Source organism: Neofelis nebulosa, chromosome 10 (genome assembly GCF_028018385.1).
Source record: "Neofelis nebulosa isolate mNeoNeb1 chromosome 10, mNeoNeb1.pri, whole genome shotgun sequence".
Taxonomy (NCBI): Eukaryota; Metazoa; Chordata; class Mammalia; order Carnivora; family Felidae; genus Neofelis; species Neofelis nebulosa.
In genome coordinates this window covers 102,227,252-102,254,496 of record NC_080791.1, presented here as the reverse complement: position 1 = coordinate 102,254,496, position 27,245 = coordinate 102,227,252, and the positions used below count along the sequence as shown (strand labels likewise).

The window sequence follows — 27,245 nt, the reverse complement described above, 5'->3', positions numbered from 1 at the left end:
GTGAACCTCAAGAATCATGTGACTGATGACTTTCCCCCTTTTTGCTTTGGCAACCAGGAAGCTCAGTGCCAAATTTATAGTTTATTTAGTGACTGCATAGAACCTAAGTGACCGTCATTCTAATATAGCTGTTTGCTTTTTGCTCTCAGAACTGGCCTTCTCTAATTTATATATATTTTGGTCTAGGTTATTATTTGCATGCACACACACACATCACATACACATGCACACTTCTTACATGGTATGAGGAAGGGAGTGTGGATAAATGAAGAAGGAACCCAATGCACATTAAACTGTCAATTGTTCACATCTTTCTATATTTACTTCCGATTTTAGCCTTGCACACACTTATTTCTGCATACTTAAATTCAAATGGTCACAGACACAAGATAAGAACAGGGAGCAAAGTTAGAGGTTGTTTTTTTAAGAGCACCTGCCTCCTTATCACTGTATGCTTCTGGGATTTCTACTCCTTTCCAGCTGGCAGTTCTCCTGTCTGTGTTCAAACACCTCCATTAAAGGTAGACTTCCAATGTGATTCATTTCTGGAAAGTCCTGATTGGTTGAGCCTTCTCACTTCACATTTGATCCTACCCTGATGGGCCACACGGTAAGTATTAATTCTTCATCTATAGCTGGTAGCATTTGAAGTAAGCTATTATATCCCCCAGAACATTTTCTTTTGACCAGGTACTTCAAATATTCTGCAGATGATGAAGCCATGAGTCCTCTCATTGATTGCTCTGGTCACTCTCTTCCAAACACAAATCTTATCCTGCTTATTTCCTTTTTAAAGTAAGTTTTAAAAAAATATCTATTTATTTATTTATTTATTTATTTATTTATTTATTTATTTATTTTGAGAGAGAGCGTGTGTGTGCATACACAAGCAGGGGAGGGGCAGAGAGAGAGAGGGAGAGAGAATCCTAAGCAGGGTCCACACTCAGCACAGAGCCCAAAATGGGGCTTGATCTCATGAACTGTGAGATTATGACCTGAGCTGAAATCAAGAGTCAGATGCTTAACTCAGGCACCCCTACAGTAAGTTTAAGAGAACCAACTTCAAAGCTCTCAAAGCATCCTTGCCCCTCATCCTAAGTACGTATTAGCTTTCTGTGGAGTCAGATTGTAACTGACTCACAACGGACTTCTTGCTAGCCAGAGTCCCTAAACCCTTTCTGCACATGCCAGAGTTAAGTTATTTTTTCTCCAACCTGTTTTTGGGCAATTAGTCTTTTTGAATGTAAGTGAAAGGTCTTCCATGGCCCTCATCAATTTTCACCTTGGTATGTATAAACCATACCTTAGAACTTGGCAAAATTAGTCTAGATTTTTGTCCCATCATCCAAGATATTTGCTCCCCTTCTGGCTTTTTGCCATTCACAGATTTGATGGTCTGACCTTTACATCACCGCTTGATGCAGGGATAAAAATCTTACGGTGAGCAAAGCCAGGAGCCCTGGTGTGTGTTAGCAGGGACCTTCTTCTAGGCTAACACTGTTCTATTTTTAAAATAGTATTCTGTCTGCACCATTATTTGCCATTAATCTTCAAACTATCATCCAAAATAAGATTTAGTAACCATCTACCGAGGACAAATTATGTGTCAGGCATTGTACTAAAAGATCTTACATTATTTGAATTTGTTCTTCACTGAATCTCAGAGGCAAAAATGCCAGATAGACAAGGCCAAGACCCTCATGCCTGACTCATGGTTTGCTGGTTTGTGTGGAACCTTGAAAAACATTAGGTTCTAATGCTGTTGATAATAGACTTAGTATTTAATACTCAATGCAAACTGACACTAAAATGAAATTGGTTGGGGATGCCAAAAAAAGTGAACTCTTGACTTAAGCCTTCAGATATCAGGTTCAGCTGAAAAGGAGAGTGGGATTAAAGATGATATGAATTGCTAGAAATAAAGCCAGAGAGATCATCTTAAGAAGGCTTGACGTATTAGAGATTTTACATATTTTTTTCATCTTTGGGAAAAGAATTCTCTTCATGACATGCAAGCTAATTTACCAACTCAGCCTTTTGAAAAACTTTAGAGACCGAAATGCATCATCTACACACATAGGGGATCGCCTTTAAGCTCTCTCTGGCTACTCAGCCAGTTTCTGAGGGAGCTGGAATTGGACATTTGTTCTTTTCTCCAACAATGAAGCCCTCATTTCTCCATCTTGCCTGAGAAGCTAATGTGATTGGTTTTGAAAATGCCTTGTTGGAGTCCCAAGGCACCACTTTGTGCTTCGTTTTTTTCTTAGGTAGCATGAGGTCACACAGACATTTCCAGAATCAGCAGAGTCTGGGAGTTCACCATTGTCTCTCTTTATGAAGTATTCCATCTGAGTTAATCGACCACTGTTTATTTAGCCATTCCCCTATTGTTGGCCATTTGGGTTCTTTCCAATTGCTAATTATTACAAATGGGCTTTGAGGACTGGTAAGTGCTAGACAGATGTAGGGCTCGCTCATTATTCTTTTGTTATCACACTCCCAGGATGCAGGCATTTTTCTGTCTTCCTGACCTTCTTCTTCCTAATGGCACTCTTCTAAAAGATCTGAAAACACATGCTTTATTAAATCATCCAAGGCTGCACTATTAATTTTTTTCTCTTCAAGTTCAATACAGAAGTCTAAAACTTGTAGGTCTGCGTCTGCACTTCTTCACAGAGTTGCTAATCAAATCCTAGAGTTTTCCATCCCACCTTTGTTATGCTTCACTGTCAAGTAAATTCATTTCAGTTCCCCAACCCATCCCTCATTTTTTAAAAGTAAAAAGCAAGGATAAATATAAATTAAGTGGCTTCATATTCTAAATGAAATATTTGCCCAGGAAACCAAAATATGAACATATACATATTGAATGAAGATTTACTTTCAAAGATCTCATATGGAATACATATTTATTGTACAAAAGTTGGAAGAATATTTAAAAGTAAGTAAAAGGGAACAAAAGGGTTACATCCCGTTTTCTCAGAGCCCCCACTACTAAGATCTTGGTGGATTCCCTTCCAGTTTTTTCTCTGCAGAATTTTTGTCTTTGCAGAGCTGTTTTGTAAAGTTTTCAAAGTTTAATTCCTTTGAAAGTATCTTTAGGCTGTGTGAAGGTGGAGAGACCATGGGATGGGGTCAGGACCCCTTAGATGGGGTCATTTCTCAGGGCCAGTCCCGCACTGATCTCATTTTACCTGAGTGACCTTGGGCGAGTCCTATAAACCCCTGCTTCTCAGAATAGGGTGTCTCCCTGAATCCGAATCTCTGGGAAAGGCTGTTACAAAGTTACATTCTTGTATGGCACAACGGACTTAATGAATCACAAACAGAAGTGAGAACTGCTGCCCTACCCTGTCTGGTAGATTTCTTTCTAAATCAAACCGGGTGTGGGGTTTGGGCTGGGTCATCCAGGGTAGGAGTTCTTATCACAGGGCTCCCCTGGATGGGGGGTGAACTTCAGGGATCTGAGAATCCTGGGAACTTGGCTGTAGGTTTTCGTCTTTCCCGTGTATGCATTTTGTGGACAGACTGTCTATATAGCTTTAAATTTTATAGATTTATCAGAGAGCTCCTTACTCAGCAAGATATCTGAGCCTTCCTTCATTGATCTAAGATCTCTTCCAGAAATCCCTCTGTCATGGTCCTCTGATGGCTGCGAGAAGTACCATGTTGTCCCCGTGAACATCCTCCTTCTTCCACTGTGGCCAGAAAAGGCGTGAGACTCTCCTCTGTCATTAGTTATGTGGCCTCAGGCCAGTTGCACAGCCCCTTGCGATAATTTCCCTCCGGCAGAACTTAGTAGTAGCAATCATATTTGATTGCATACCTGCTATTTTACAGGCACTGCTGTAAGCACCTTTGACCAACTATCTCATTTCAGTCCACATGACGATCCTGTGAAAGAGGCACTCTTATTACCCCTCTTTTAAGAATGAGCAGGCAGGCACAAAGAAGTCAACTAACTTGCCCATGATCACACAGCTAATAGATGGTACAGTTGTGACTCAAAACCACACTGGCTGCTTCCAAATCTATGCTAAGCGCAGCAGTCCCCCCCTTATCAGTAGGGGATACATTCTAGGATCTCCACTGGATGCCTGAGACCTCAGATAACACTTCATCCTATATATACTCTGTTTTTCCTGCACATACTCGTGTATGATAAGGTTTGATTTGTAAACAAGGCACAGTAAGAGATGAACAATAATCAAATAATAAAATAACACAATTAAAATAACGTCTGCATATTGCTATGAGAATAAGGTCTCTAAAAATATCTTCCTTTTACAGTACTCATCCTTCTTCTTGCGATGATATCGGATGATAAAATGCCTACGTGACGAGATGAAGGGAGGTGACTGGTGTAGACGTTCTGACCCAGCGTTAGGTACTACTGACCTTTGGATGATGTGTCAGAGGGATCATCTATTGCACGATCGCAGCTGACCACGGATAACTGAAACCATGGGAAGCCAGGCAGCGGTTAAGGGGGGGGCACTGTAGTGAGTACTGAGAGCATTAGGACTAATATCACTTCTAATAATGCTATCAGTAATGAATGATACTAAGTAACACTAACAGAACTCGCAATATCACTGCTAACACCACTATCTACAGCAGACTGGAATAGAACTGCAAGCGGGCCCCAGCTGGGGGACCCTGACCAAGGGGCCTCCTCCATTCTTCTGGGAACCTCTGGGAATTTCCACTTCTTCATTGTCCCCTGGGGATGGGAAATGCCACCTGCCTCCCAGGGCCGCTGGCTCCCGGGCAGAGCACAGCCTGCCACATAATATTACCGGATAGATGTTTTTGTTGTGGTAAAATATATATAACATAGAATGTACCATTTTAACCATATATAAATGCGCGGTTCCGTGGCATTAAATCATTCCCATTGTAGTATATCGACTACATAGGTTTTGCTTGTATTTTCTTCACTGTGTAGAGTACTCAGCCCAGAATCTGGCACCTTGCAAGTATTCAACCTTCAGCTCGCCCCTCCCCCTCCCGGGCCCCTCCCCTCCCTCAGCCTTTGACAAGTGTCCCATGCCACAGAGATTTCAGTTAGCATTCTCCGGTGCGGTGTGAGGCAGGATGACAGGTCTCTCCAAGTGATCGTGGGCACATGACTCCATAGCTCTCCGCCTCAGTTTCCTTCTCTGTAAAATGGGGATGAGAGCATCACCTACCAAAGAGGCTGTCACCTGAGCGAGGCTCTCGGCACAGCTCTAGCCCTGGCAAGCGCTCAGTAAAAGCCGGAGACGACTTTCATTATTTGGGGACCGCATCCTTCCTGGGAAGAGCACGCTCGCAGGGGTGCAGAGGAACTGGAGGCTGGCGCTGGCCCCAGACGGCTGCTCGCCCTTGCTCCCTCCAGGCCGCCTTGACGGAAGGCGCTCAGGGGAACAAGTGACAGTGGGCGCTCAGGGGAACAACCTCACAGTGTTGTGAGGAGGAGGAGGGAGGCCTTCGGGGCCCACGGAGCGCCTTGTTCCATAAAAAGCTTCGACTCAGGCTGTCATAGTGGCCTCGGATTTCTGTGTCTCTTCAGCTTCTATTTTGAGTGCGGAATTGGCGTGGGAATGTTTTCCTTTATTTCAAGCCCTAAGTAGTTGTTGGGGAACAGCTGTTTTGAAAGATCATCTTTGAGGCACTGAGATGCTGCTACAAAACAAATTTCCTGAACCGAGAAAGGCTCCCCTGTTCCATTTGCCTGGTTTTACTTTTGTCCAGGTCTTTACTCCTGCCGTTGCTTCTTCCCGAATCCTCTTTTTCTACCCCGACTCCTGCACTTGGGCTCCCGTCGAAATCCCCCTGGTTGCCTCGCTGCCACTTCTCCAGTGGAACTTTCTCTGGTTCCCGCAAAGTATCTCGCTGGTGGGCTTGGCCCTGCCCTCTGACCTGGGTGTGGGTTGGTTCTGAAGCAGTCCCTCCCCACCTGGATCACGGGTTCTGGAAGACTCGAGGGCCCTGTTTGAGTCATGACCCCTCCCGTGCTGCCATTGAGCAGGAAACTGGTGAACCTTTCTCTTTGTCGGCTCAACATCCAGATGGTCTACTCGTTCGGTTGGTGGAGGGAATCCTAAGGGGGTCGCTGGAAGGGTCCCACCTCTTGCACAGAAGCCAGAAGAGGGACAAGACATCCAAGCTCCTTGGCCTCTGTCTGGCGGAACACAAGGAAGCCCTTGGCCGGGGTTAGCATTGCTCACTCGGGTGCAAGGCTGATTCTCCAGCTTTCTGAACTAGCAGAGACCCCAGAAAATTCATTTCTGTTTAAGTTAATGAACCCGTGTTTCCGTGGTTCATCGCCAGTAATTCTTACTAGTATAGCACCACGAACAGAATGAAAACTTCAGGGATGTTGATAAACTTCAGGTTGCTAAAATCAATCCCACGCGATGATTATCCGTCGTTTCTGCCTCCTCCACATCCCGGTACCCCTTCTGGCGCTAGCAGCCTGAGTTTCCATTTCCAAACCACTGTCTCCATTCTGGGTCCACGCGGTTCAAGCAGGGCTGACGCCAGCCATGGCTGCAGGGTGGGTAAGTCTGGCCAAAGCACCGCACCCTCTGGCTACCGTGATTGGTTCAGGGATGGGCATGTGACCGCCTCCAGGCCAATAGATTCCATGCCAGGACTTTTGCCAGAATGACTCAGAAGAGGTGTGTCTCTTTGCCAAGCCCCTAGGCTGGTGGCTTTGAAGACTGGAGTTCTCAGGGAGCCCAGGAGGGTGAATCGACACGAGGGCTCTTGAGGCTGAGTCCAGAGGAAAGCAAAGCTGAGAGATGAAGAGAAAGAAGTTCCTGATGACATTGGTTAAGAACCTGGATTGAATAGGATCTGAGTTGTAATAGTAACAGCTGACATGTCTTAGATACTAGGTACCAGGCACTGGTGTCAGCATTTCACAAGTTGTCAACATTTTCTCAGGCTGCCATAACACAGCGCTATGAACTGGGCAGTTGAAAACAACAGAAATGTGTTGTCTCATAGTTCTGGAGGCTGAAGAGTCAGATTCAAGGTGTTGGCAGGGCCATGCTCTTGGCTACAGGCTGAATTAGGCCCCCCAATTTATATGTTGAATCTTTAACCCTCAGGAGAAAGGGCATATAGGGAAGTAGTTATGGGTATATAAGATCATAGAGTTGGCCATTGGTTTGATAGTATTACTGTCCTTATAAGAAGAGACACAAGAGAGCTCTCTAGCTCTCTCTCTGCCACGTGAGAAGTTGGCCCCCTGCAAGCCAGGAAGAGAACTCGCACCAGAAACTGACCCTGCTGGACCTTGATCTGGAACTTCCAGCCCGCAATCTGCCAGAAAACGAATTTCTGTTGTTCTAGCTACCCAGTCCACGGGTATTTGACTCCGGCAGCCCAACCAGACTGATACGTGACCTGTGACCTGAAGGAGAGATTCCTTCCTTGCCTCTTACAGGTTCTGGTAGCTCCAGGTGTTCCTTGTCTGGCAGCTGTGGCACATCCTGCCTCCAAGAACCCATGGTGCTCTCCTCCTGTGTCTGTGTCCCCGCGTCCCTTCTCCCCTTCTAGAAGGATAGCAGTCACATTGGATAAAGGGCCCACCCACTCTACTCCAGTATGACCTCATCTTAACCGATTACATTTGCGAAGATCCTGTTTCCAAATAAGGTCACATTCTCAGGTACTGAGGGTGAGCCGTTCAATGTATCTTTTTTGGGTGGCATAATTCAACCCATAACACATGTGTTGATTTACCCAATCCCCACAACGAATCAATGAAGTAGGCATGAATTTATCATCATGGCCTCACCCACATGAGCGAAGTAAGGCCCAGAGAAGTTAGGTAACACGCTCAAGGTCCTATGGTGAGTAAGGGTTTGAGCAGAGATCTTACCTCAGACAAAGTGGTGGCAAAGCCTGCACATTTAGCTACTTCACAGTTTAGACCCGAGACATGATCCAGTCGATTCCCTAATTTGCTTAGGCCGGTTTGAATTGGGTTTCGGTGCCTTGTAATGATTCTTTTTTCCTAGCATTGGTCTCATCGTTTCCTGTGTCTAAGCTCTCACAGACATCTCAGCCTCAGGATTTCACTCAGACCTGCCCCTTTGGGGTCTATTTCAGGTTCTACAATTACTTCTTCCTCTTCCTTCCCCCTCCTTCCTCCCCATCAATACTCTGTGCATCAGATGCTAGCTCTCAGCTGGGTCAGAAGGAAGCCAAGGGAGTAAATCAATACAGAGTGAGGTGTGATTTATAGATTGTAATTTTCCTAGGGGCTTTTAGCTTTTAGATGCAAGTTGTTAACCCATTGCCTATCTGGAAGTTCAGATCTTAAGATAAAAAGATGGAGGCCTTCAGGTCAAAAGGAGAGAACTTTAGGGGCTGATGCTCTCCTTATTCCTTTAACAATTCCAAACAGATGGCATGTGTGGGAGTTTAGTTTGAGGGTCCTCCTGTTAGGGTACAGTTATTGATCTCTTTTGCAGAGTGGGGATGTGTATGTACCTTCGATCTTGTACATATGAAGATCGTTGCTTTAGTCGATTCAAGATTTTCTCTTTTTTCACGTTAGGTCTCTTCCCCTTGGGATTGCCTTTACCTCATATCAGTCTTTTAACCTTTCCTATAATTCAAACATAATTCAAATGTCTTATACATAGAGGATACATTTTTTCCCTGACAGGTATCATTACAGTGATCAGCACACACAAAAAATCAGAGTTAGATGTTTTTCTGTTGGAAATCTCAGCTTCTGGGAACAAGGGATGAGTCTGAATTTTACCCCCTCTTAACTTCTTAACCATCTTAGCTAAAGCTGGTCTGGCATACTAGGTAAGGACACATGGAGTCAGAGGGACTTGGATTGGAATTTCCACTGTGGTATTTATTTGTCTATGGCCTGTAGGAAGATGAGCTGACTTAGCTCCTAGTCATAACGTGGACATTATACCATGTTGCAGAGTTGCTGCAAGGATTAAATGATATACTGATTATCAAGCTCTTAGTTCAACACATAATACATTTCAAAATGGTATTATTTTCTTATTTTTATCTTATACCCGTCTCTCAACAGAATAGACTGCCTTGCATACAGTTTAGCGCTCAGCAAATGTGGAAATTCTATCAGCTTAATATAAAATTCCCAGGCCAGTCAGGACACTGAATTTCTAGATAATGGTGCCCTGAAGGGGAGAGCTATATCAAGTTCAATTTCCACGAATGGATTTTCGTTTCGTGGTGGCCTTGTGAATTGAGATAAGGCCTGGTCTTCTCTGTGGGTGTAGTACTTATAGCAGGGTTGGTAATCGCTGTCTTGGTGTATATAAAGTCACTTTGCTCCCTGGAATTGCTAATTGCAACTTGGAACTTAGGGAGCTGTTTATGTGCTTCTTTATTCATAGGGCAGCAACTCTCCTTCTGTCTGTTTCGATCGACTAAATTAAAGATGAATAATAAGTCCTAGCAGGAGCACCGGGAAAAGTTATTTCATAGGATTATAAATATTTTACGAGAATTCAGGAAGAATGGGAATCTTGGGCAGCCTCTTCCAAACAGGGATGGAGAGTTTTCTATTCTGGCTTGGGAAGGTCACCGTCTTGAAAACATGGGCGTCCTGAGAAGGGGCTTGAGTTCTAGCTGTGACACTTACTAGTTGTCACATTTGTAATTGGGGGAAATTACTAAAGTTACTGGAAACTCAGGTTCCATATTCATTCATTCATTCCTTCAAAGTTACTGTGCACTAAATACTGTTCTAGGCTCCAGATAGATGGTAATAAGGGAAACGGGCAAGCATCTCTGTCTTCATCAAGCTCATAGTTTAATTCAAATCAAATATACATAGTAAATTATAGTAATTTTCCTCCTCTGAAGGAGGAAAATAAAAGGTGAGGACAAGAGTAAGGGAATGTGTGTATATGAGGGTGAATTCTAGGTGAGGTATACAGGACAAGCCTCAGTGAGAAGCCAACATTTGAGTAAAGACCTGGAGGAAGTGAGGGAGTGAGGACGAGCAGTATCTGGGAGAATTGCAGGCAGAGGGAATACGGCCCGGGTAAGGATCCAGGGGCAGAGGCAAGTTTGGCATTTTGGAAAAGTTGCAAGAGGCCAGGATGGCTGGAATGGCGTGAGGGACATGGGGTGGTTGGTGCTGGGGTTAAAGAGGTGATAGGGTCAGCCTTGTAGCCCTGGAGCATGTGGTAAGGAGCTTGGCTTAGGACCCATTGGAGGGTCTTGAGCAGAGAGAGGGAGACAAGACCTGACTTGTTTTAGCATGCTCCTCTGGCTCCTGTGTGGGGAATAGCTTGCAGGAGGATACATACAGAAGCAGGGAGATAAGTTAGGCGATTATTACAAAGATACAGAAGGAGAGGTGATTGTAGCTTGGCTGAAATCAGGGTCATAGCAGAGGAAATGGTGGGAAGCAATAGAATTCAGGATATATCTTGAGGATATAGGCAAAAGAAGAGACTGTATCTGAGAGGATGTTCTGACACACTGAATGTGGGGAAAGATAAGAATTAAGGATGACCCCAGTGTGTTTTATCTGAGAAACTGGAAACATGGATCCACGGTTAAATGAGATCAGAAATGGTGCAGGAGGGACAGGTTTTAGGGGGACTATCTGGGGATTTGCAATATTTATGTTAAATTTGAAACATCCATTAGATACTCCAGTAGACGTGTAGAGTAATTGTTGAGTATAATTACTCAAAACGGGTAGGGGCGCCTGGGTGGCGCAGTCGGTTAAGCGTCCGACTTCAGCCAGGTCACGATCTCGCGGTCCGTGAGTTCGAGCCCCGCGTCAGGCTCTGGGCTGATGGCTCGGAGCCTGGAGCCTGTTTCCGATTCTGTGTCTCCCTCTCTCTCTGCCCCTCCCCCGTTCATGCTCTGTCTCTCTCTGTCCCAAAAATAAATAAAAAACGTTGAAAAAAAATTAAAAAAAAAAAAACAAAACGGGGAGAGATCAGGGTTAGACATATGAGTTTGGAAGTCATGGGCATCTATGGTATTAAATGGCATTAAAGCTATGAATGCCTATGGATAAAAATAGAGATTCAAGGACTGATCCCTAGGATTCTCTTTCACTTAGAGGTCAAGGACATATGGAGGAACCAGTGAAGCAGGTTGAACAGCTAGGGAGGTCAGAGAAAAACCAGGCAACTGGAGGCCAAGTGAAGAAAGTTTTTGAGGTATAAGAGAATCACCAACTGTGTTAAGTGCCAATGAAAGGTGAGGTAAGCTCAGGACTGAGGATTGAGCATTGCAATTAGCCACATGAAGTTACTGGTGATCTTGAGAAAAGCAGTTGTGATAAAAACTTGTTTGGAGTAGATTTAAGTGAGAATGGGAAGAAAAAATTTAGACACAGTGAGTTTAGACAACTCTTTCGGTGAGTTTTGCTGTAAAGAGAAGAAAAGGGATGGACCAGTAAGGATTTTAGGTGTGTGTGTGTGTTATATTAATATTGGGAGAAAGAGCAGCACATTTGGATGCTGATGGGAATGGTCCAGGAGAAAGGGGGAAGCTGAAGCTGTAAAAGAGGAAGGAGAAAATGCGAACAACGATGTTCATGACTAGGCAAGAAGAGATGGAATTTGGTGTGCAAATAGAGAGGTTAGCTTTAAATAGGAGCGTGAGCGTGGGAGGGATGGTAGGAGTAGATGGACAGGGAATCAGGCAGGCGGGTAAGATTTGGTCAAGAAAAATTGCAGAAGTTCTTTTTAATTTTCTCTGCGAGGCACATGAAAAGATGCTCAACGTCGCTCCTCATCAGGGAAATACAAATCAAAACCACACTCAGATATCACCTCACGCCAGTCAGAGTGGCCAAAATGAACAAATCGGGAGACTATAGATGCTGGAGAGGATGTGGAGAAATGGGAACCCTCTTGCACTGTTGGTGGGAATGCAAATTGGTGCAGCCACTCTGGAAAACAGTGTGGAGGTTCCTCAAAAAATTAAAAATAGACCTACCCTATGACCCAGCAGTAGCACTGCTAGGAATTTACCCAAGGGATACAGGAGTACTGATGCATAGGGGCACTTGTACCCCAATGTTTATAGCAGCACTCTCAACAATAGCCAAATTATGGAAAGAGCCTAAATGTCCATCAACTGATGAATGGATAAAGAAATTGTGGTTTATATACACAATGGAGTACTACGTGGCAATGAGAAAGAATGAAATATGGCCCTTTGTAGCAACGTGGATGGAACTGGACAGTGTGATGCTAAGTGAAATAAGCCATACAGAGAAAGACAGATATCATATGGTTTCACTCTTATGTGGATCCTGAGAAACTTAACAGAAGACCATGGGAGAGGGGAAGGAAAATAAAACTTAAGAGAGGGAGGGAGCTAAACCATAAGAGACTCTTAAAAACTGAGAACAAACTGAGGGTTGATGGGGGGTGGGAGGGGAGGGTGGGTGATGGGTATTGAGGAGGGCACCTTTTGGGATGAGCACTGGGTGTTGTATGGAAACCAATCTGACAATAAATTTCATATATTGAAAAAAAATTTTCTCTGTGACATAACCAGATTCTCTAGCTATGAGGAAGGATGGGGCCGTCATGTTAGAGGTTGGAGGAGAGAAGAGATGGGATGAAACAGTTGGCTAAGAGAGCAGATGGACTGAGGACACGCAGTGTGGTTGCCAGATAGCAGCAGGGGCTTTGGGACGGTGAGAGGATAGAGTGGGACCAGCCAACATGGTAGCCTGTGTTTCTGTTAGTTGAATGGGTGACAGCGCAGAGGGTCCAGCGGGTCGGATTAGAGCTATGCTTTAACCAAGTGAATATGACAAAGCAAGAGAGGGACAAAGGTGTTGAACTTGTGTTCCCAGAGGATTGCAATGGTGATTGACCATGGAAGGTAAGCTAAAGAAGGAAGGACATGAGACATGAGACATAGTGAAAAAGTGGTAGGATAGAGTGACTTAGAATAATTTATGATTAATACCTATTTTGGCAATTATTCTACTGTTGCCTGTGTACCCCACAAGACTGTATGTTTCATGAGGACAATTACCGTGTCTGTCTCTTGCCAAACATTATACCCTGGGCTTGGATCAGTGATGGACTCAAAAAAGCATTCAGTAATGTTAATTGAGTACATGAATGAATAGTAGCTTCTATTTATTGAATGGTTATAGGCACTTTGTAAACATTTATCCCTCCAAGTATCCCTATGATGTGGGTATTATTATATCCCCTTTTGTAAATAAGAAAATTAGCTCAGAATGACTATGGACTTTCCAAATCTCTAGCTGGCTGGAATCCAGATCCATTTGTCTGCAAAGTCTACAACCCTATTAGCAATGTCTGATTGCCTGCTATGTCCTTCTACAGTTAAAAATGCTTTCTCCTCTGGTAAGGAGCCGGCCATGGCCTCCCGACCTTGAGATTTGATCCCTCCCATCCCGCCCTTCGTGATGTCCCTTCTTCCTCCTCCAGCACTACTCATGATTTTAATATTCATTCTTCAGGACTGTTGTGAAGATCCCATTAACTTATGATGTAAATGGATGTAAAAGTCCTTTTCAGATTTTTAATCTTTTGTATTAAGTAAAGAAACCACTTTGATTAGGATTTGTTCTTTACCACTTCAGGCTGCTTATTCCTTTAATCCCTCCATATCTCATCTTCCATTTCTTCCCATTACCTTTTCTCCCTTTGCCACATGTTAACATCCACCCATTCTTTCCAGTTTAGAATGAGGGTGTAGCTTCTCCATAAAGATCCTAGGCCAGAGGAAGAAAGGCAGAGTATGGGTTACATTGTCTTGGCCAGGGGGAAAATGATTTGAAGTTAAAAAAGTCATGGGAATTCCTAGAGTAACACCGTAGACATTCCATTTGAAGATGATGAGATGTTATCTCCCATTGCAAGAGACAGTCTTTCCCAAGCGCAGGAAATGCTCTGACGTGGGAGGCTGATATTGGCAATTTTCCCACTCCGAGGCTCAGTGCTCCTGGATCTGCCAGAAGGGGGCGCTCTCACCATCTGCACCTTCTGTGCCTTTGCTTCTTTGTAGTGTGTGTGGTTTAGGGCTGCTCATGAGTTTTCTGGAGGCTTGATCTGCAGGACCTTCTAGGAGGGTTGTGCAGCTGCATTCTGCACAAGGATGCCCTGCTGAGGGCATTCGTGGTGCCGACATCCAGCTTCCACTCTTGCTTGCTGACCTGTGTGCTTTGTTACTACCGAGTTTGTCCAGGGCAAGCACCAGTTTATAACTCATAAGTGGGCCAGGTAGGCTAGTGCAGACCTGAAGCATCCTTTCCTGATGGCCCAGGTGGGCCTGTGTTCGTCTTCACAATTAAACTTGTGTGTCTGAGCAGGTGTATGCACTGCTCATAACTTTACCTTTGAGAATTCAGATCAAATGATGTGATGCCTTGTTTTACCAACAGTGATCTGACCCTTCCAGAATTTCAGATGCAATATTCGCTGGCAAATTTCCACATATTTTGCTACCCCACTCCCACGCCCAGCTGATGATGCATCACCACCGCTGGCTGTTCATGATCTTGTTTTCTTTCTCTTTAAATTGTTATTTATGCGTTTATATTTTCTTCTCGACACTCCCATTCAGTATATTTCATGAGAATTTTTGATTTTTTGTATGTGATTTTGCAAAATTTAAGTGGCCATTTTGTATGTAAGTCTTGGTATTTCAGCAATTGTATAGCGTTAGGAATCTCATTCTTTCTTTCCCTCAGTGTGATGTTTCTCAGGTAGGGATCTTTTTAATTTTTCAGCGGCTTTGCCTCCCTCCCCCGTTCTTTTTGGCTTTCCTGTTTATATGGCTTATTAAAATAAGGTACAGTTGCCATGTTCCCTTCTTTGGGAAGACTCTCTCCTTCTTCCAACGTTAGGCTCCCTCTTCTGGACTCCCACAGTATTTCAAGTCTTCTGTTGCTGTGATTATGATTTCATTTTGTAATTAAAAGAATCTATTTATCTGTTTGTGCTGAGATCCTCCAAGGAGCAAACCATATACATTTATGCTAATTCTAGCCCCTAACATATCTCTCGGAACAACAAATATGTGTTGGATGGATGAATAATAATGATAATCGCTAACATTTATTGAGTGTGAACGTGTTAGACACTGTTCTGAGGGTTTTACATCTATTGAACTCATTCTACTCTCACAAGAGCCCTATGAATTAGGGACTATTATTATCTGGATTTTACAGAGAGACAAAAATGAGACATGGAATGTTCAAATAACTTTGAAATTCATGTTACTTATGAAATTCGAATACGCCCTACAGCTAGTAAATGGTGGAGCTGGGATTCTAACCAAGAGAGTCTGGTCCAAATTCCAGGGTCCTAACTATCATCTACATCAGCCTGTAGACTGTGTATGACTTGTGGCTCCTGGTCCAATATGCCAGTGCGTGTTCATGCCACAGTGCAGGCTCCATCTTTCTTATTCCCATTCATTACTAGGTGTCTGTTAGGTATTGCCATGTGTCCTGTTATCTCACTCAATCACACAAGAACTTGTAGGTGGGTGTCATTATCCCCACTTTTATAGATGAGGGGCTCCAAAGAATATGGTACCTCGTCGATGATCCCATAATTAGTGGCAGAACCAGGATTTGAAGCCTGGTGACACTGACTTTAAGTTCCGTGCTCTTTCCATGATATCACATGATTATCAGAGAGAGCACCCTGGGTCTTAGATCCTTGCTACTTGTGGGAAACTGATGGGCACTTGGTGGAAAGGTACAGGCTCTTCCAGCTTTGATGTGATCTGAGGAATGTTCTCCAATAGTCTGTGACTTCCTCCATGGGGTTGCCATTGAGGGCTTGGAGTCTTTTTTCAAGAACCCAAGTCTCTAGTTCCCATGACCTCTAAAATGTGAGCTCTGAGGTCAGGGACTCATCTTTTTTGTAACTTCAGTGCTTAGAACATCTCATACAGTAGGGTTCAGTAAATATTTGCTGAAGAAATGCCAGATCTAACAATTCCTTCTCCCTCCTTAAGCTAATTTAGGTGATATTTTCTGTTGCTTACAATCAGAGGAGTCCAAACTAATAACCCCCATGGTAGGTATTAATAATCAATTATGACACTTTCCGTAGCTTAATCTACAAAAGGATTTTGAATCCTTTCCAATATGGTACTCCAGGCAGACATTATGAATTGTTAGAATTAGCAGGTGAGATGGAACTCATTTAGAATCTATACTCATTTTCCATTTACTGTGAAACAGATTAATGCAAAATTGGCAGCTTCTAACAACATATATTTATTATCTCATAGCTTCTGTGGGTTAGGAGTCTGGGCACGCTGGGCTTATCTGGGCCCTCTGCTCAAGGTCCCACAAAGTTGCAATCAAAATGTTGGCTGTTCCTTCCTGGAGCTCAGGTGTTCTTTCACACTCACGTAGTTGTTGGGCTGATTCATTTCTTTGCAGTCACAGGACTGAGGTCCCCATTTTTTTGCAGGCTGTCAGAGGGAGGTCACTCTCAGCTCTCAAGTACCCACAGAGATCCTCTGTGTGCCAGTCTTGCTCACTACACAGCAACTCTGTTCTTCCAGGTGTGCAGGAAAACATTTTCAAGAAAGACTCAGTCTCTCTTTTCTTTTTCTTTTTTTTAATTTTTTTAACGTTTTATTTATTTTTGAGACAGTGAGAGACAGAGCATGAACAGGGGAGAGTCAGAGAGAGGGAGACACAGAATCTGAAACAGGCTCCAGGCTCCGAGCTGTCAGCACAGAGCCCGACGTGGGGGTCGCACTCACGGACCGAGAGATCATGACCTGAGCCGAAGTCGGCCGCTTAACCGACTGAGCCACCCAGGCGCCCCTCAGTCTCTCTTTTCAAGAAAGATTAAGTCAGATAATCCCCCTTTTGATTAACTGAAAAATCAACTAATTTGGGACCTTAATTACATCTTTAAAAATATTTTTCCTTAGAATATAACTTACTGATGGGAGCGAGATCCCTTACATACATAGATCCCACCTGTATTCACGAGGACTGTGTTATACAGAGTGTGTACGCTGGGTGATGGGAATCTTGGGAGGCTATCCTAGAATTACTCCGACTTCAGCATCCCTGATCCAGCCCAAATTCTTTCCTGTACAGGTGAAAAAACCGAGGCCTAGAGAAGGAAGTCGCTTGCCCACGCACATGTGGGGTCTAGAGGCCCAGCTGAAGTTAACATTCTAGTTCTTCAGCTTTCTACTCCAGTGCCCTCTAGGTCATTGTCAAACTACTGCTGAACCTGTTTATCCAGGTCTGTACAGTCTCTGACCTTGTAGCAACAACTTCTGTGTTTTAGTCATTTTTGTCTTTCCCTTCGCCCCAACTCCCCTTGCCCTAACAAATAGATACACAAAAAATGTTTGTGTTGATTTGACTAAAAGTCCATTGGAATTTGAAGGCTGAAGTGAATTGTATAATGTCTAACACCAAACCAATGAAGGATTCAGACACAGAGAGAAACCTTAGAGGACTTTGATGGAATATTAATAGAGTCCCAATGATGTCCCAGTGACAATAATATCTCTTCTTCTAGCAGCAGCTGTGACCTTTCAAAGTTAAGAGTCACCATGGGGACTCTTCCTAAGGGCTGGACCCCCTGCATTTTGGCAAATGAAGCCACTTACCTGTGATGGTTATGCTGGGGCTTGGGAAGAACATGATGAATAGGTGAAAAGGTTGTTAAAAATGTCAGCTGATGACCCCAAATGATCTCTTGGGAGTCAGTGGGGTTCATAAGCTTTCACTCACCAGCTGTTTTAGGGTATTTGAATGGACTTTGTTCCTCTTCTCATAGTCCAGACTTCTTAATATAAAATGCAAATTCATCTTAACTAAGGTGCCTGCAAACAGAATCCTGTGGGAGCTATACATATAACATACAAAACATATATATGTTAGAAATATAAATGTTAAAATATAACATAGTTATGTTGTGTTTTATCACAACTTCCCAGAGACTACATTTTAAAAATGTATTTTATTAAAAAAGCTTATTTAAAAAAAATTTTTTTTTCAACGTTTTTTATTTATTTTTGGGACAGAGAGAGACAGAGCATGAATGGGGGAGGGGCAGAGAGAGAGGGAGACACAGAATCGGAAACAGGCTCCAGGCTCCGAGCCATCAGCCCAGAGCCTGACGCGGGGCTCGAACTCACGGACCGTGAGATCGTGACCTGGCTGAAGTCGGACGCTTAACCGACTGCGCCACCCAGGCGCCCCTAAAAAAGTTTATTTTTAAACACTTGTTTGTTTTTGAGAGAGACAGAGAGACACACACACACAGAGAGAGAGAGAGAGAGAGAGAGAGAGAGAGAGAACGAACAAGCGGGGGAGGAGTAGAGAGAGAGGGAGACACAGAATCCGAAGCAGGCTCCAGGCTCTGAGTTGTCAGCACAGAGCCTGACATGGGGTTCGAACCCATGAACTGTGAGATCATGACGTGAGCCGAAGTTGGACGCTTAACCAACTAAGCCACCCAGGCGCCCCAGGACTACCTTTTTAATGAGAAAAAACCTTTCTGAGATATGGATACCTATACAATTTCTTGGAAAGAGCACATTTCATGGAAATTATCAAAGTCTTTAGACCAGCAATTGCTTGAAAAATAGTGGACTTTTAAAGCATGGCAAATGTTCAGAAGTGATTTGTAGAGTGAGAGACAGATATAGGGCAAGAAGTAAAAGGTTTTTTTCTTTTTTTAAATACAAGATTCTGAAAGGCATTTTTGATTACTCATTATATGAGTTTTCTATTGTTGTATAACAAATTACCCCAAAACTTAGTAGTTTAAAATAAAGGACAGTTATTATCCTATCAGTTCTTCAAGTCTAGAATCCAGATGTGGCTTAGCTGAGGGTTTCTGGCTCAGGGTCTTACTGGTGTTAGCCAGATCTGTGGTCTTATTTCAAGGCTCTATGGAGGAAGATCCTCTCTGAAGCTCACTCAGGTGGCTGTTGGCAAATGAGCCATCAGCTCTTGAGGGCTGTTGACCAGAGACATCAGTTCTTTCCTTAGGGCAATTCCTTCATGTTCTCTCTGAGCCACACAAGACAATGTGTCACTGTCAAAGCACGACCTCATAATTCACAATGTCTCCATGCTTGCTTCAGGGAAATGACCGTAGAGGTAACTCAGAGCTCCTATGTCAAAGAGGAATTACAAAGGCTTGTATAAAAAGTTCTTTAATATATTTGTTGCACTCTACATTATATAAATATCAAAGTCTGAAATCTTGGCTTCCCCAAGTCTGGTTTTCCTAATTATTCTACTGCTAGCTGTATGTGAAGGCAGCTAAGTTCATGGTTGGTTTTAGAAAGGCCCTGTGTCCCACCCACTTGATTAAAAACAAAATACTCAAATTTCCATTCTTTTAATAAATCTGTTATGTTAAAGCACAAGTTTTAGAAGGCTTCTGTCAAAATGCAAATAATAATCCTGTATCTTTCATTACCCAGCAAAGCAGTTGATGTCAGGCTGGTTGATGACAGGAGACAGAGCAGAACCCAGAGAGGGCAGGACCTGCTGAAGCATCACAGTGTAAGGGATACATGGGTATCTGGGCACCTGAGGGCAGAAAAGGAGGATGCCACTGTAAGAATCCTCCATAAGAGTTAGAACTGGAGAGGCTTAAGAGTTTAAGATCACATATCTATCTATCTATCTATCTATCTATCTATCTATCTATCTATTTATTTGGTAGGCAAGGAACCTGTATGGAGGAGAACTACATTGGTATATATGACATGACAGGCTGGTCGTGGAGTAGCAGCTGGAACCTGGGTCACCTGAAGATGAGATAAGACCAGCTTCCACTGTGCTGTAGCAGAATCAAGACCAGTGCTCAAGTCGAAGTGACATTCCTGGATCCTTCTCAGAATCAAGCTCTCTCTGCTCCCTGCCCTTTGCCCACACCTTTACCTGGCCCATCTTAATCAACGTTGTATTAAAATGAGGTGCATAGGAATCTCGCTTTCCCCAATTAAGTGGACATCTATCACTTGTGGTCTAGTGTTTAATCTCTCTTATTTTGGTAAATTTCCCCCGGCAGGCCATTCTTCCCACTAGTTTTGTGGTCAGGAAGGATTAGCTCCACCTCCAGAGTCTTTGGCATGAGCTGATTATCCCTCCCCTCTGCAATTGTTTCAAAGAGGGGCACACAATCTAAGCTGAGCCAGTAAGCTCTGAGGAGATATTTTCTGTAATTCCTGGAAAGAAATGCCTTCTGTCCGCCACTGGTTTCAATCATGTGTGGCTGCTATAGACATTTTTTATCAGGAGGGAGACCAGCTAGAGACTGAGGACAACCCAGGAAGGAGGCAGAGCTAAATGATGCAAAGAAATTAAGTCTGGATGTTGTTATTTGAGTCTGTGTATCAAAATGAAACTGAAGCCAGTTCAATCCTTGGACAATAACCTAGAGTGATTTATTCAGGTCTTTCTCTGAAAAACAAATAAACAAAAAATGAATGCTCACCTAACATCTGCAAAACTAAATATGCTGACAAGCTCCCTCCAAGAATGATAGACTCTTGCAAAGGCAAATTTCATTCTTCAAACCAGATGGCAGAAACTTACTTACCACTCTAAAAATGGTAGCTCTTTTGAGCTTAAGAAAATCTTAAAACAGAGCCTCCAGGAGGGATTATATAAGGAGAGTTTTCATAGGGTATTTGACTATATTTTCTCAAAAAATCTTCCTAACAATCATTTTTGACAGGTTATTACAGCTCCCAGATTACAAATGAAAACATGGAGACCCTGTGAAATTTAGAGCTATGGACTAGAGACAAAGGCTCCAGACAGTAATGGCCCGGGGCCTTTCCCCAGTGTAGACCGTGATTTGGCTGCATTAGTTAGACTGACTCTGGCTCTCCCTGTTGTTATGAATAGTTGTTACGAAAACATAGACTCCAGAAGCTCTTATGTCTGGCTCAGTCTGAGAACTTCACATGGTAAAAAGGTAAGATAAAAATGTTTTCATAATGAGTTTACTCATCAACTCTTGCAGACAGACGGCTAGCCAGGTGACCTGTTTGCAGATGGTTCATTTTAGCCTCTAGAATCATCTCTCCAAGCACTCAGGACTCTTCCTGATGGACACTTTCAGGAATTAAACTCTAAGTTCCTTATTAAAGGCCCTTTGTTCCCTGCATTTGGATATGGTTGAACCATATCCTCATTGGTTCAATGCTCTTGGCATCGTAAGCTAAGTTCTGGACTGGTTATGGCAGTAATACTAGACTATAACTGCCTGAAGGGAGATGCCATGTCTGGCTCCCTCATTTTTATGCCCTCACTCAGCTCAAAATATGACACCAAACATGCATCCCACTTGTTTAAGAAGTGAATTTCTGAAAATTGATTCAGGAATGTCAAACAAGATTGAAAACTGAGTTGAGTTGATCAAGTAAGATTTATGTAATATAATCAGAGACACCAGAGTTGAAAGGGAGTGTTGAGAATCGGAGATGCAATGGATTGTAATGGAAAGAAAACAGAAGAATAAAAAAACCCCCATAAATATCCATCTTCATTTGTGATTCCCTAGCTGAGGGATTTGGAAAGCCATTGAATCATCCTGGATATTGTTTTCTGTGTCTATAAAAGGGGCTAACGACATAGAGTGGATTCACAGAGTCGTTATGTCAGATAAAGTGGCATATGTAAAAGTATTTTGCATATTTCTGGACACTGTATATAGTTCTGGTGCGGAAATTAAGGAAAGGAAATGGCAACCCAAACGTGAGTTGAAAGAGAACAATTGATTTAGAAACTAAGCAAATAGAGGGCTCTTCCTCAATCAACCAACTTTCATTTATTGAGGAATCTGGTACATTCACCAGTTGATGTCAAGTTAAGGAACATGCATCTCTGAAAACTTTCCATGTTTTGCTGGGCTGGGCCACAGTGTCCCCTCCACTGACAACAAGAGTAGTAGGGGACAATGGTGGCAGGGGCAAGGCTACACTATACTCCCACCTTCCTGACTGCAGAGGCTCTGCTGAGACAGCTCTTTTAACCTGAAGAAACCCAAATAGGCCAATTTTGAAGACCCCAGGAACACGCTGACTCTGAGTTCTTGAGCTCAGGTAAATTCTTGAGCTCAGCTCTGTGCTTGATCTGTGTGGATCAAGCACAGAGCTGGGGCCTGCGGTCCCCAGGACTGCTGGAAGCCGGAAAACATGAAATAGAGTCAGTTTTGAAAACTACTTGGGATTCTCCGTGGCCGGGGATGGCTTTCTTTCACCAGCCGGTCACTTAGGTCTGGGAAACAGGACGCTATCAACCATCTGGGTTCATGAAGCACAGCTGGGACCATTCCTGGTGCTCATAAAGTTTCTGGTACTACCTGGGTGTGTGTCGGGGGAAGGGGTCCTGGAGAAAGAGGGAGCTCCCAAATCACATTTCTAAAGTCCTAGTTGGATCTTAAAATAGTAATTTTCAAGCTCCATAGACTAAATAAGGGCATGCGTAAAAGGCTCCAGTGACTCAGGATGCAACCGATGTCTTGGGTTTTATATAATCTTAGGCTTCTGTGACACGGGGGTAGGAATGGGCTGCAGCATGGTTTAGTAGATAAGATCTCAGGCTGTAAAATTTAACATGCCTCGATCCAAATGTAGCCTGCATCTTTCACTATTAGTGCAATTCTAGGTATCTCTGAAGCTCAGTTTCCTTATCCATTAGGCACGTATGTAAGCTTTGGTTATTAAACATACACAATGTGACAGCTTATATGGTAAACTTTTTACTTACATATCAAATTTAATTAAAAGTATCAACCTCATACAGTGATAGGATTAGATAAAATCATGCATATACAGTACCTATTCCAGGCACATAGTAACTATTCAGTAAATGGTTGCTATAATTAATCATCATTATTGGCTATTATCATGGAATTTTGATTTCAGGTCTGGTGTTATTGGAGGTTGTAATTAAGCTTGAAATTGAGTTTTTTAAATAATAATCTCTCACCTTTTTATATTCTTCCTTATGTTTAAGTCATACTTCTGAGCATTTATTAGCACTCAGGTCCAAATTGCCACCCAGAGACTCATCTATCAAGAAAGGAAGAGGGAATAAAGGATTGATCTGGTTTTGTTCTGGGTCTAGATGTTTGGGTCTAGATTCCTACTGTCCTGAACAATTGAGTGGCCTTTACTATCAATGCTGTTATGGGTTGAATTGTGCCTGTTCAAAATTCACGTGTCGAAGTCCTAAACGTCACTACCTCAGAATGGGACCTTATTTGGAGAGAAAGTCTTTACAGGGATATTTTAATTAAATTAAAATTATGTCATATTATTCTTGTCCTTACATAAAGGGGAGATTTGGAGACAGACGCATAGATCCAGAGAACACCATGTGCACGGTAAGACATCCATCTACCAGCCAAGGAGAGAGGCCTGGAACAGCACCTTTATCTCACAGCCCTCAGAAAGAAACAACCTTGCCAGCACCTTAATTTCAGGCACCTAGCCTCCAGAAATGCGAGACAATAAATTACAGTTTGGTGCTATTCTGTTACACCAGCTCTACCAAGGAGTACAGAAAGTGACATTTTGGCTATTTTAAGGCCATGGGTGGTATCCTGTTAGGGGAGGCATGGTCAGGGAGAGCTGATGGGTAGGAATGAGCAACCACTCTTGGAATTAACTTTCTTCTCCAACTTAACTGTTTGGAATTAACTTCTACTCTTTGGGTCAGACTGAGCAGGGATTCCAGAAAATGTTTGCAAGGTATACCTCCCTTGGGCAAGGAATAAAGCTGACTTATATTAAAATTAAGTAAAAAATGACAGTAATAAGTGTTTTCAAGGGCTAGGAATTCACCAAAATAGGTAGATTGTGTGAAATGGCCAGTATGAATCATCAGGTACTTTTTAAAGAAATGGACATCTAACATCCACAATAACTAGAACAGAGTAAATAGCATGCTTTCTATTGGAAATCTTTAAGGCACTTGTGTTAATAACTGAATAGAATATTGATTATGTATATACAAATGTGATATTCTGTTTAGAGCTGAAGATATTCTTCAAATGATATTTTCTGGTAAATACTTCAATAGTCAACTCACTTTAGTTACTTTTTTATTAATTTATTTTTTAAAATTTACATCCAAATTAGTTGAAATATAGTGCAACAATGATTTCAGGAGTAGATTCCTTAGCGCCCCTTACCCATTTAGCCCGTCCCCTTCCCCACAACCCCTCCATTATCCCTCTGTTTGTTCTCCATATTTACAGTCTCTTATGATTTTGTCCCCCTCCCTGTTTTTACATCATTTTTGCTTCCCTTCCCTTATGTTCATCTGTTTTGCATCTTAAAGTACTCTTATGAGTGAAATCATATATTTGTCTTTCTCTGACTAATTTCACTTAGCATAATACCTTCATCCACGCAGTTGCGAATGGCAAGGTTTCTTTCTTTTTGATTGCCGAGTAATACTCCATATATATATATATATATATATATATATATATATATATATATCACATATTCTTTATCCATTCATCCATTGAAGGAAACTTGGATCTTTCCATACTTTGGCTATTGTTGATAGTCCTGCTATAAACACTGGGGTGGGGGCGCCTGGGTGGCGCAGTCGGTTAAGCGTCCGACTTCAGCCAGGTCACGATCTCGCGGTCCGTGAGTTCGAGCCCCGCGTCAGGCTCTGGGCCGATGGCTCGGAGCCTGGAGCCTGTTTCCGATTCTGTGTCTCCCTCTCTCTCTGCCCCTCCCCCGTTCATGCTCTGTCTCTCTCTGTCCCAAAAATAAATAAAAAATGTTGAAAAAAAAAAAAATTTTAAACACTGGGGTGCATGTGCCCCTTCGAAACAGCATACCTGTATCCCTTGGATAAATACCTAGAAGTGCAATTGCTGGGTCATAGGGTAGTTCTATTTTTAATTTTTTGAGGAACCTCCACACTGTTTTCCAGAGTGGCTGCACCAGTTTGCATTCCCACCAGCAGTGCAAAAGAGATCCTGTTTCTCCGCATCCTTTCCAGCATCTGTTGTTGCCTGAATTGTTAATGTTAGCCATTCTGACAGGTGTGAGGTGGTATCTCATTGTGGTTTTGATTTGTATTTTGCTGATGATGAGTGATGTGGAGCATTTTTTCATGTGTCGGTTGGCCATCTGGATGTCTTCTTTGGAGAAGTGTCTGTTCATGTCTTTTGCCCATTTCTTCACTGGATTATTTGTTTTTTGGGTGTTAAGTTTGATACGTTCTTTACAGATTTTGGGTACTAACCCTTTATCTGACAGGTCGTTTGCAAATATCTTCTCCCATTCCATCAGCTGCCTTTTAGTTTTGCTGATTGTTTCCTTCACTGTGCAGAAGCTTTTCATTTTGATGAGGTCCCAATAGTTCATTTTTGCTTTTGTTTCCCTTGCCTCCGGAGATGTTTTAAGTAGTTGCTGTGGCCAAGGTCAAAGAGGTTTTTGCCTGCTTTCTCCTTGAGGATTTTGATGGCTTCATGTTTTACATTTAGGTCTTTCATCCATTTTGAGGGTTTCTTTTTGTGTGTATGGTGTAAGAAAGTCATCCAGGTTCATTCTTCTGCATGTTGCTGTCCAGTTTTCCAAACACCATTTGCTGAAGAGACTGTCCTTCTTCCATTGGATATTCTTTCTTGCTTTGTTAAAGATTAGTTGGCCATATGTTTGTGAGTCCATTTCTGGGTTCTCTATTCTGTTCCATTGATCTGAGTGTCTGTTCTTGTGCCAGTACCATACTGTCTTGATGATTACAGCTTTGTAATACAACTTGAAGTTTGGGATTGTGATACCTCCTGGTTTTTTTTTTTTTTTCAATATTGCTTTGGCTATTCGTGTTCTTGTCTGGTTCCGTACAAATTTTAGGATTGTTTGTTCTAGCTCTGTGAAGAATGCTGGTGTTATTTTGATAGGGATTGCATTGACTATGTAGATTGCTTTGGGTAGTGTTGACATTTTAACAATATTTGTTCTTCCTCTCCAGGAGCATGGAATCTTTTTCCATTTTTTGTGTTTTCTTCAATTTCTTTCATAAGCTTTCTATAGTTTTCAGTGTATAGTTTTTTCACCTTTTTGGTTAGATTTATTCCTAGGTATTTTGTGGTTTTTGGTGCAATTGTAAATGGGATCGATTCCTTTATGTCTCTTTCTTTTGCTTCATTGTTGGTGTATTGGAATGCAATCGATTTCTGTGCATTGATTTTATACCCTGTGACTGCTGAATCCATGAATCAGTTCTAGCAGGTTTTTGGTGGAATCTTTGGGTTTTTCATATAGTGTATCATGTCATCTGTGAAGAGTGAAAGTTTGACCTCCTCCTGGCCGATTTGGGTGCCTTTTACTTCTTTGCATTGTCTGATTGCTGAGGCTAAGACTTCCAATACTATGTTGAATAACAGTGGTGAGAGTGGACATCCCTGTCTTATTCCTGACCTTAGGGGGAAAGCTTTCAGATTTTCTCCACTGAAGATGTATTAGTGTTGGGTCATTCATATATGGCTTTTATGATCTCGAGGTATGATCCTTCTATCCCTACTTTGTTAAGGGTTTTTATCAGAAAGGATTCTGTATTTTGTCAAATGCTTTCTCTGCATCTATTGAGAGGATCATGTGGTTCTTGTCCTTTCTTTTATTGATGTGGTGAATTACATTGATTGTAATCAATGTATCCCAGGTATAAATCCCAGGTATAAATCCCTGCATCCCAGGTATAAATCCCACTTGTTCATGGTGAATATTTTTTTTAACGTATTGTTGGATCCGGTTGGCTAATACCTTGTTGAGGATTTTTGCATCCATGTTCATCAGGGAAATTGGTCAACAGTTCTCCTTTTTAGTGGGTCTTTGTCTGGTTTTGGAATCAAGGTAATGCTGGCTTCATAGAAATAATTTGGAAGTTTTCCTCCCATTTCTATTTTTTGAAACAGCTTCAAGAGAATAGGTGTTAACTCTTCCGTAAATGTTTGGTAGAATTCCCCTGGAAAGCCATCTGGCCCTGGGCTCTTGTTTTTTGGCAGATTTTTGATTACTAACTCTATTTCCTTACTGGTTATGGGTCTGTTCAATTTTTCTATTTCTTCATGTTTCAGTTTTGGTAGTGTATATGTTTCTAGGAATTTGTTCATTTCTTCCAGATTGCCCATTTTATTGGCATATAATTGCTCATAATATTCTCTTATTATTGTTTTTATTTCTGTTGTGTTGGTTGTGATCTCTCCTCTTTCATTCTTGATTTTATTTATCTGGGT

The 27,245-nt window shown here is 42.4% G+C and overlaps 1 long non-coding RNA gene across 1 annotated transcript; it reads left to right on the top strand.

Annotated features, from left to right (window-relative positions):
• Positions 1–599: 599 nt before the first annotated feature.
• LOC131487857 (uncharacterized) lies at positions 600–20,469 on the top strand. Its single transcript, XR_009250000.1, has 2 exons — positions 600–795; positions 19,692–20,469. It is a non-coding gene; the product is annotated as an uncharacterized LOC131487857 (long non-coding RNA).
• Positions 20,470–27,245: the final 6,776 nt, after the last annotated feature.